The following is a 10,363-nucleotide window of genomic DNA, read 5'->3' on the forward strand; positions in this document are numbered from 1 at the left end:
CGGTGTTATGGGCGTGGTTATACGCCTTATCCAATCACACACGACTACACTCCAACGTGAAAATCACATGATCTAAACACAACTTTGCTTGTTGGCCAAGTTGTTGGCGCCAAGTCCTCAGCCTTCATCCATTTTTTCATGTCAGCTTTATTTTTAAGGAGCTCCCCACATGTAACACATAATGTGTAGGCCATGTCTTGTCACAAAAAAGTGAAGTTGTCATGGAGTAAATTCACCCACAAACATACACAGTGGGAAAATAAGTCAGAAAGTTGCAGACTTCATCTGCAAAATTCCTTTGACAGAGATGCAGAGTGTCTAAAATATTCGTAAATTAACTATAAAACACCTGCAAGATAAAAACAGAATTGAGCAACATGGCTGCCCTTATGCTTTGAAGTCATGCTTCTCAATAGGAATGTTGGGTTGCACACAAGATGGATACCACTTGTAATGAAACAACTCTGGAGCTGGAATCTTATTGCATCAGGTCATCACAAAATGAATTTGGGCTCAGTTCTACAGCTCTCTGTTTACGTCCATAGACAAACATATTAGCTGGAAGAACATATTGGCCAAAAGTTAATGCAAGTCTTGAAAATGCATCTGAATTGATATGGCATCAGAAAGTTAAACCTCTTGTCATTGTTTATGTGCATTTGCTGTCTATGGTTGTTTTCAACATATTTCTCTGCAAAATTTTTCAAGGGCTAATGTATGGGTAGCAGTACGAATACTAAAATGATTGTCATAGGGGGTACATAGGAATAGTATTGAATGATATACTTTTATATATGCTGTATTTGGATTTTAGAGACTTATATTGATAAATAAGTCTGAAAAAGACATTTCAGAGCTCAAATTTCATCAGCCCAGCATGGCAGGGATTTGAATGTGCTTGACAGCAGGTCTGCCTGCATTAAAGTGAGACTGTTATGTTTAATGTAATAAACTCCAGAGTAATTGAAAGGTAATTTGATTCTTTCAGCATACATGATGACATGATCATCCATTTAATATTATTTTACATTAATCAAAACCTGAATTCTTCCAAACAGGAGAGTTTCAGTGTTGCAATTTATCTTCTGTGGAAAAATTATTTCAAAATAATTTAAAATTCTAGGCCGGTAGAAGGTTGATTCTGATTTTGTGTCAAAAGGAGAAAAGAAAAAAATATTTGAAAGTAGGATCATCATTGGGACACTAAGATTGCTTTGTTTGCTCGTAATTCAATAGGAACAATAAGTAAAAATGGCATTCATGATTAAACCAACATCAAAGACATCCTAAAATAGAGTCTGGAATTGATGGCACACTGTCAACAAAAGTGATATTTGTTCATTATTGTGATTTGTCACTAAACATAGATGATCAAATGTTCTTCTGATGATTGAGATTCTAAGTGGAGGATGTATTCACACCAGCTCAGTAAGAACAAGCTGTGGACAATTACACAGAGATGGATTTTTATAGTAGGGTTGCATTGGATTACATCCTCAGTAGAAGATTTTGAAAATCAAATGCACATCTGAGATTACAGCTGCGCCCGTTTTAGAAATATTGAGTTCAGCTGAATAAACTACAAGCCATCCTTCACCATGTCCTCAATGAGTGGGTAAGTGCATAAGCCTGATTGCTCAACCCCCCCAGTTGGAAGATCGAGTACCTCTGTTATGTTGTGGGGAGCATTTTGCTGGCACAATTATGGTTCTCTCACAGAGAAGAGTTATTACAAATCAATACAAAGTTCTGAGTGATTACCTTTACCCTGTGATAAAACATTTCCATCCTGATTTGAGTGGTCTCTTCCACCACCTCAGGACCTCCATCCATAGAACACAAGGAGTCACTGAATGGTTTGTATCAAAGAGTATCAAAATTATGTGCATCATTATGGTAAACTATTTGCGATCATCAGTTCTTTACTCAATTATGTGTGCATCTTTAGGGGCTGCCCACTCGAAACCCGTTGCCCCGCCAATGCCGTGACATCACTGCAGTAAAATGGTCGGAGGGATGGGAGCAAATTGTCAAAAGAGAGAATTAATGACGTCAGTGCTGATAAATGTAAATGTAACAGTCATAAGATTGTGTTCCAAGACTCGTACATTGACTGTGTAATCATCAGTCCTGGCCACTTACCACCAGCAGAGGGCATCAGAATACAAGAAGCTCCATGAGACATTACACAAATTATAAAGTGTTTTGTCATACTACGGCAATGTACAAGTCTTACAATATAAATCTTGAATTGTAGTACAATAACGCATTTTTTCAGTGTCACATAAGTTTGTATTTTAAACTAAATCCATGCTTCAGTCATCCTGTTGAGTTGAGTGATTATAGATTGATTTTTGTGTTATGTAACATGTTTTGCTGCTTCACCATTTAATCACCATAAACAAAATAAGGATTGATCTTCTATAACTTTGTGGGAACTAGTATCTATCCTATGGGATGTTATTATGGAAGCAGAAATCCTAAAGCTGCTAGACTTAGAGCAATCCACGTTTACAATTTACAAAAATGCTTGGTTGAGTATAGTTGTGTTTTAGTGAAGAGCGTAAATAAACAAAGCGATTGACTCCAGAAAATAAGGGTGGCCTTAGATATACAAAACAACTAAACATCCACCCACATACGACTTTTTGGCATATGGTGTGTGGGTGATAGAAAGCATCTAATTATGATGGAGCCTTAAAAAGGAGTTGTTATGAGTCAGTCAAGTGAGACTTTATCATTACAACTCAATAAACCATAACTAAAGTGTAATGACAGATCAAGAAGGCATAAGATAGATGCAGCTAATCTCTGTTATTAAATACTAAACCCCAATTAGCGCTTGACTTTCAGCAGGATTAATGCATTTAATTATGGCTAAAGTGGTACATAACCAAAGATGTTTTGTGTCAGGTGAAAAAAACATTCCACGTTTTACACTTTGCTTAGTTCTAACTTTCAGCTCTCTTGGAAGGAGCAGTTTGCTGACGAGCAGCTACTCGGTAGGGACACAAATCCCCTGAAGCCAGCAAAGGCCTATTCTCAGCAATAGACTTTGTGATTCGTCATCTTAAGAAAAGTGCAGGAGTATTCTAAGATTAATAGTGGCCACAAAATATTCACGTGTCACAGTGATGTATTATGTGACATTGAGAAAGTATGTAAAGCAGAGAAATGGTCTGTGCCCATGATTTAAAACAATAAAAAATAAAATGTAGTTACACTTGTTTATCTTCTGCAAGACACTGAAACAGTTCTAATAACAAATGTTTGCCATTTAAGTAAAATTGAATTCATTATTGCTAATTACTTTGGATTTGGCCTCTAATTATTTCAATAAATGCAAGCTGCTGTTATTTGTGCCACTGATGCATGATGCTCTAGGTTATTGCTGATTAGGTGTGTGTGAGGTTTTTCTGTAAGGCTTGTTGTACATTTTGCAAGTTACATTTATGTTCTGAGTGTTAAATAGAAGCAATAGCAGTCATCATCATTTCTGGGACCCATGTTTGATGGAAATGAGCAAGGCCTTATTATTTGTTTATTTTCATATCAGATCAAAAAGAAGGGGAATATGCATATTAAGTATGCAACGATGTAATTATGCAGAACGCAGTGTTAAGCTCAATAAACAGGAGAGTGGTGAGCCGAGTTTATTCCTGGTATACAAAGATGGAATGAATCTCTTTGAAATGTACTGTAGTAAAACAAGGTGAAGGGAAAAAAAACCACACAAATCAAAAATGCACTGATACATATGCAACTAACTTATTCACTCTTCATGCTTACCTTCTCATTTTAGCTTGCTGCTTTCTTTTTTTCTTTTCTGTGCTCTTGCAGCACCTGCTCTGTCCACAGCAGCTGTTTGCCCCACAGGCACACTGACAGGACAGATGCAGCAAGAGCAACGACGGTTGACATGGTCACTTTCTGTGGTCAGTGTTAAACTGAGTTTCATAATGTCAGCTATTTCCTGACTTATTACCCTTTTGGTACACCAAGACCAACATATATCAGACCCTCAGACTCATAAAGAGTTTATATTCTGAGCACAATCTTTCTGGATGAGAGAGCGTTTTTGTGAGCATGCTTGTCTGAGCAGCGTAGAGTGTTTTATGAAATCAAATGGGCAAGAATTCTAAGGAACGGGAAAATATTACATCTTCTTCTTCCCTCAGATATGTTGCCATCACACTGTCTTGAAGCTGCTCCAGGCAGAGTTTCTGTGCAAAAATACACCCACTTCATCTGCATAAATCGTGCATATGGACTGCAAAACAGAACATTGTTCCATCTTATTGAAGGTTGCAGATTAAAAGTAGTGCGCTGAGAATGGTGAGTGCGTACGCTTCAGGTGTCAAATTGAACATTGGTGAGCAGCAAAACATTCGCCCAAACTACAGCAAGCAAGCAGGACCATGCAATGAAGCATGGACCTGTCTCTGAAAGAGTCGATTTTCATCATCTGCCTCCTCTACCTACTAACAAGAAGATGTGCAGGTCATGCAGTGTGTCTGGACAGAGGTGTTGTCCTTGACAGATGTTTTAACTGTTTATGTAATTTTCAACACCATGTGCTGCTTTGATTCTTTACAGAATACTGAGAAGCCTTGTAGTATGTCGGCTGGCCTGCGTCACTTGACTGGACATCTCCACCTGTTGTTACTGCCAGTATTGCACCAGAGAATAGAAAATACAGGCTATTTATTTGATATATAACCAAGGTGTGTGAGGCAGAGCTCAGTTATGACTTTGGAGTAAAAGAAGATTAAGGTATTTGTCGCATCAAATTTGAATGTAAATTTGAAAGTCCTGTACATGACATCTTTCTTGTGAACTCTGAAATCAAAAAAGCAGATGCAACGCTCTCTCCAACCCTCTTCTTCTTCCTCCCAATCCCCTTAAATGGGCTGCACCTCCGCTGCTATACCTGCTACGGTATTATTATTTCTTTATTGATTTATCTACTCTTTTTTTTTGTTGTTGTTCTTGTGTGTCTTACTTCCCCTTTCACCACTGCCGAATGCTGCTGTTACACAGTAAGCTCTATGGGGTTTCTGAGGGATAATGAGGACTGCACAACAGGCTCATGAGGAGAGTAATTCCCGAAACACTGCTGAGTCGGTATAGAGAGATAAACATAAAACAATACTCTCTTCTCCTTCCTCTTACACTCCATCTTGTGCCTTATAAGGTGACTACATAAAAATAGGTTCTATCTTTGTTGCTGATCTTACTTTTCACCAACATAAGACAGATTTTATGAGCATAAGGCTTTGTTATTTTCTCCTACTAAAACAGAGTCTTTCCAGTTTGCAGCTCAGCGCTCTGCTCTTTTTTACTGTTGTACCTTATTGAAATACCATAAACGTGTAAGATTCATTCACATATCAATTTAGCAGCCTCTGGGGAAGCAGAAGCGAGGGCAGCCACTGATAGCAGAGTGATAGTGCAGTCAGCATTTTTAACGCCGACTGCAGTATCTTTTTCAGCACAGCACTGTCTCCTCTATGATGCAGCATTAACAATTATTTTTCATATTTACATGAATTTGGTTTTCTTTTTCTTTGCAAACAATGTTATTTCAAGCACCCGCACCAAATTTTTACTATAAACTACCAAAAAAAAAAAAAAAATACCAAAAAGCCTGGTGTTATATTGTTTTTTCATCACTTCTAGTATATCTGCTCTACTTGAGATGTACCAAAGTTGTGCACTCTGCAAACAGATTTGCAATTCTAAGGCTTTTAAAGAGCTTCATTTTTAGAATCATTATTTCAAAGTGATGGAAAAACACACCGTGCACACGTTTCAGTATTAGTATGCAATGCACTGACTCAATATTTAGCTAGAGTTCAATCAAAGTAGGTAATTGTGCTCTTCATTTTGTTCTTTCCTTTTTAAATAAACACAAAAGTCCTGTCAAACTGAACCAACTAATTCTCACCGGTTTGCTCGAGGCAAATACAATACTTTTACTCAATTTCCAGTTAATTCCAATTTTTCTATCCCAGATCATTTTTGCTCAAGTTCCTCTAACTTGGGCAATTTTGACTTAAAACGAGGAGCTCACTGAACGGTTGATTGCTCACCAAAACCATTGAGTTTGTCTTATACGAAAAACATCCATCCATCCATCCATTTTCTATACCGTCAATCCATCGGTCGGGTAGCGGGTGGGCCGGAGCCTATCCCAGCAGTCATCAGGCGAAAGGCGGGGTACATACGAAAAACAATGAAGATAAAATATTAGGAAAATGCTCAGTGTTTGTTATTAAAAAATGAGAACTTTCTGGAACCTTTTTCAAATCAAGCAGATAGGAATGAACCTATTCCTAAACCTCACTTAAAGCAAATTTGCAGAAATGTTAATTGTCTGAAATTTCAGCAACAAATGATACACTATGATGTTTGGGTTCAAACAAAACCTATGTCTCTGATGACTTTACACTGGTTTAAATTGGAGCAATTTAGATTAGAGTGATTAGGTTTTCATTTTAGATTAAATTTACTTTCACTTTGCAGCGTACTGGGCTGCTGTTTATCTGAGTTAGAGTGACAACTGGTGAAAAGGGCCTCACCTATCACTCAAATTTTTACTTTGGAAAGGAAATGTGTTGAAAGAGCTGCGTGGTACTACCAAGGTCAGTTCATAACTGTCTGGAGAGTCATCTTACAGCACAGTTTTTCTGCACAAGTCTCTGACTGTACACACAGTAGCACACATATGATTGTCTTTGCTATAAAATGTCTCCACTTGATGCCATCACTCAGTGTCAGGCGACCAGCAGGAATCTACAGACAAAAAAAGAGATCACTTTTGCCCTTCAGCTCTTTAAAGCTGCTTCTGTTCAAAGGGAGTCAGCCTGAACAGCATATCATAAAAACAGTTGAAATATCTGAAAGAACTCTCTATGACTGTGGAAATGAGCAGAAATGTGGTTAAGATTAAGGTCTAAGGTTATTTCTTCTCACCTCCAGTCTGATTAGCTGTTTCTCTCCTGCAAACTCTCTGGTTTACAAATTGACAATGAAGAATTTCTTCAAATAGATTTGCACTATTCTTCAATAATACAAATCACTGCTTTCTAATTGGAGGAAGAGATCATATTAAACTCTATTAGCTGAACTGGTGAGTTTTCTTATCTTTTAACCCCTCTCTCCCTCTACCTCCCCTGTAGTGGTAAATGAAATAGCAGATGTTATGCTGTGATTGCCTCCTCATTGAGACTGCTAAGCTCCTCTACACTGTAAATGTCCCATTTTCACAATGACTTTTGATTTTCAAGCGCTACTTTTATTCAGATACGTTTGTGGTCTTTTCAGACACCATTGGAATTCAGCACGGCATTTCAACACACTGCCCCTGGTGCTTTCATTAACAGATTGGTGAAACAGTGACCAACCTAATGTCACAGTCTGCTCAGTGTGCCATGTCATAGTTTATGTTAATCATGTTTTCAGGTTTTGTTCTGGTCATGTTTTTCCCCTGTCACGTTCAGTTCACTCTTGTCACCTGGTTAATTGTTCACAGCTGCACCTCATGTCACTGATCACTCCCCTCACAGTATTTAGCTTCCTGGTTTACTTTCAGTCACTGCAGAATCCTCACAATCCCTCCATGCTTTGTTGCACTAAAAGATAAGTCTGGTTTCATGCCTCATAGTCATAGTGGTTTTTCATAGCCTTGTTTTGTTATAGCCTCGTTTTGTTTGTCATAGTTCTTTTTCATAGTCTAGTCATTTTGATGATCCGGCTTTGCCGCGCCCTTTGTTCATGCTCCCTGTCTTGTTTTGCGAATAAACCTTGTTTTTTTTTTATCTAAAAGAGAACTGCATCTGGGTCCTACCTTCCCATCGATCGTGGCACCTAAAAGGTTTATCTAAGATGAGGTTACTGGGTTAAAAGGGATCCCTAATGTGGTAAAAAAAATATTACTGCTTCATGAATCTCACTGGGGAAGACTTGACTGATGGCAATCAGTCAATTATGATAACGGTGATTGTTTCAGTTATTTATTAAACTGGTTTTGTAATGGTAAAATATAGGAATATATAATAATTTGCAAATCATTTACAGACAACACACCTCAGATGAGGAACAGCCTTTTCATACAGTCCATTAATCGGATCCAAGTTGTACACAACTTAGTTTTGTACAACTTTTGACAGAACCCAAAAGAAATGAGCACTCTCACAATTGTTCCAGCCTACTCGCATTGGCTTCCAGTACGTTTCCATTTATTTCCATGGCATCTCATCTATCGGACATTTTAGTACTAAATGAGTACAAGATCCTGAGGCAAAAGACTTCTATTTGTTCCAGAGGGATGGTTTAAGACCAGAGTTCCCTGATGAGATCAGGTCAGCAAGCTCGATGACCTCTTACTTTAATCAGAGTACTTCAGAAAAGATGTTTCTATCAAGTTATGTTATTTGATCAAAACGTACAAACAGACAAGACACAAAAATAGCAGATCACGTTCTGCACAGCTCAGTAGTGAAATGAATAAGTTTGTGCCTTTAATGCAGAGCTAAAGATCACAGATCAGCATCTAATTGGGTTTTCCGTCTTTCCCTATTTGTGCAGACCTGTGGATTCCCTCCCCAACATTTCCGACTCAGTCACGTTACTGAGCTGTTGCTGTTAATTCGAGAGATGTCCCATCAGGAGCTTTTTCATTTTGAATTACACAACCATCCCAGTTTCTAAATTATAGGTTTGAGATGATTTTAAAATCTGTTTTTTTTTACATCACTGACAGTGTCCTGATGTATTTTTGCTTTTCCTTTTGTCAGTGGATTATTTTTTTTGGGATGTGAAATGACTTTCTGTAATAACCAGGCACAGTGATAACTGTAATCATTTTCTGAAATTACGTATTTTGTCAGTGGTGAGTTTCAGCTGCAGATTGAAACACATTCGGTGCACCAGAGTCGGATAACAGAACCCAGATGGTAGATTTCGAGTTGTCTCAAAAAATTCATTTTAATGAAGCAGCAAACCACTCATCTATGGTGCAGCTCACTGATGTATTTCTGGTATTTTTGGGAAAAAAGCTAAGGTCTTTCGACACATTAGAATCTGTTATATCATGTCTTATGTAACAAAGTACGATCAGATCATTGATCTGAAAATTATTTGGATATCAAACGAAATACAACAAAACTACGAGTCATTTCAATGCCAAGTGGCCCTCAAAATAGTGTTCAAAATAGTGTCTTAAATGATCTTTTTCCACCAGTTTTACTGACACCAAATTGTATTCATTCCTGTCATTTCTCCTGTTTCAAGAGTGATTGGACAGCATATTTAATTTGACAAGAATTTGAAAGATTTGACTGTCAAAAGTTTTCAACAAAATCGCTTGTGACAACGTTAAATGAAGATAAATCATAAATGAACAGTGTGTGCGGGAAAGAGGTGGTTTCATGAGGACTAACTACAGAAAGAAATGATCAGATGGCAGCTGTGACCAGACTTTTTATAGTTTGTGGAACTGAATAAAGAGAAGAGGGACGGAAACAAGGAAGAGATGCAGGGAAACAGTGTGAGCAGTCCTTGACAAATGGCAGGGATTCAGTGCCGCAGTATAAGAATTGAGGCACATGTCTCTGACTCTGGCTGAAACCCAGAGGAAACACTTCAGCCTGCTGCTGGAGGTCTGACTGCAGTCCTGTCTCCCTGTGGAATAAGTTGTTCACACTAAGAACAGAGAGGTGTGACACAGAGGTTTGTTTTGTGTGGCTGGTAAGCTAAAAAACTGAGGAAACATACAATGAGGGATTACTTTTTATTCTCAAAAAAATTGTCGAGCTTGAAGCTAGACTGAAGGTGTTGCTGTAAAGTTGAATTCAGCGTATTTTGATTACTTTTGGGAACATGGAGGCAGTTCTGGTTATTTTGCATAGGTCTGGTTGCATGTCAGTATTACAGTTTAATGCAAGCCCTGGTGTGGTCAAGCATAAGAAGAAGGAGAACTGCAGCTGCTTTAAGTGGGTGTTAGCCGCCTCAACAACAATTCTGGACTGTTTTTCTGTCTATCCTCATACAAAAAACAAGCCTTGTGAACAGAAAATTGCTGCCGAGAGCAGACTTTGTTGCGCATTTCCTCTGCACCGACTCGTCGGCCTCTGTGTTGTGAAATAATGTATGCTGTTTTTCAGCATAATTTGCTGGAATCAGACTCATCTCAATAATGAATGCAATTACAGGTTCCCCTTTATGCCTAACATCCTGATCGAGCCATTACTGGAGAGCCAAGCTGTTTCACGGTCGTCTCAGTGAGCCGTATGTGTTCTGGTGGTACAGGGCTCAAGAATATTAATTCATGAGAGTTACTAACAGAGAACTACTATTAATA

Source organism: Leuresthes tenuis, unplaced genomic scaffold (genome assembly GCF_036924035.1).
Source record: "Leuresthes tenuis unplaced genomic scaffold, fLeuTen1.0.hap1 SCAF_8, whole genome shotgun sequence".
Lineage (NCBI taxonomy): Eukaryota > Metazoa > Chordata > Actinopteri > Atheriniformes > Atherinopsidae > Leuresthes > Leuresthes tenuis.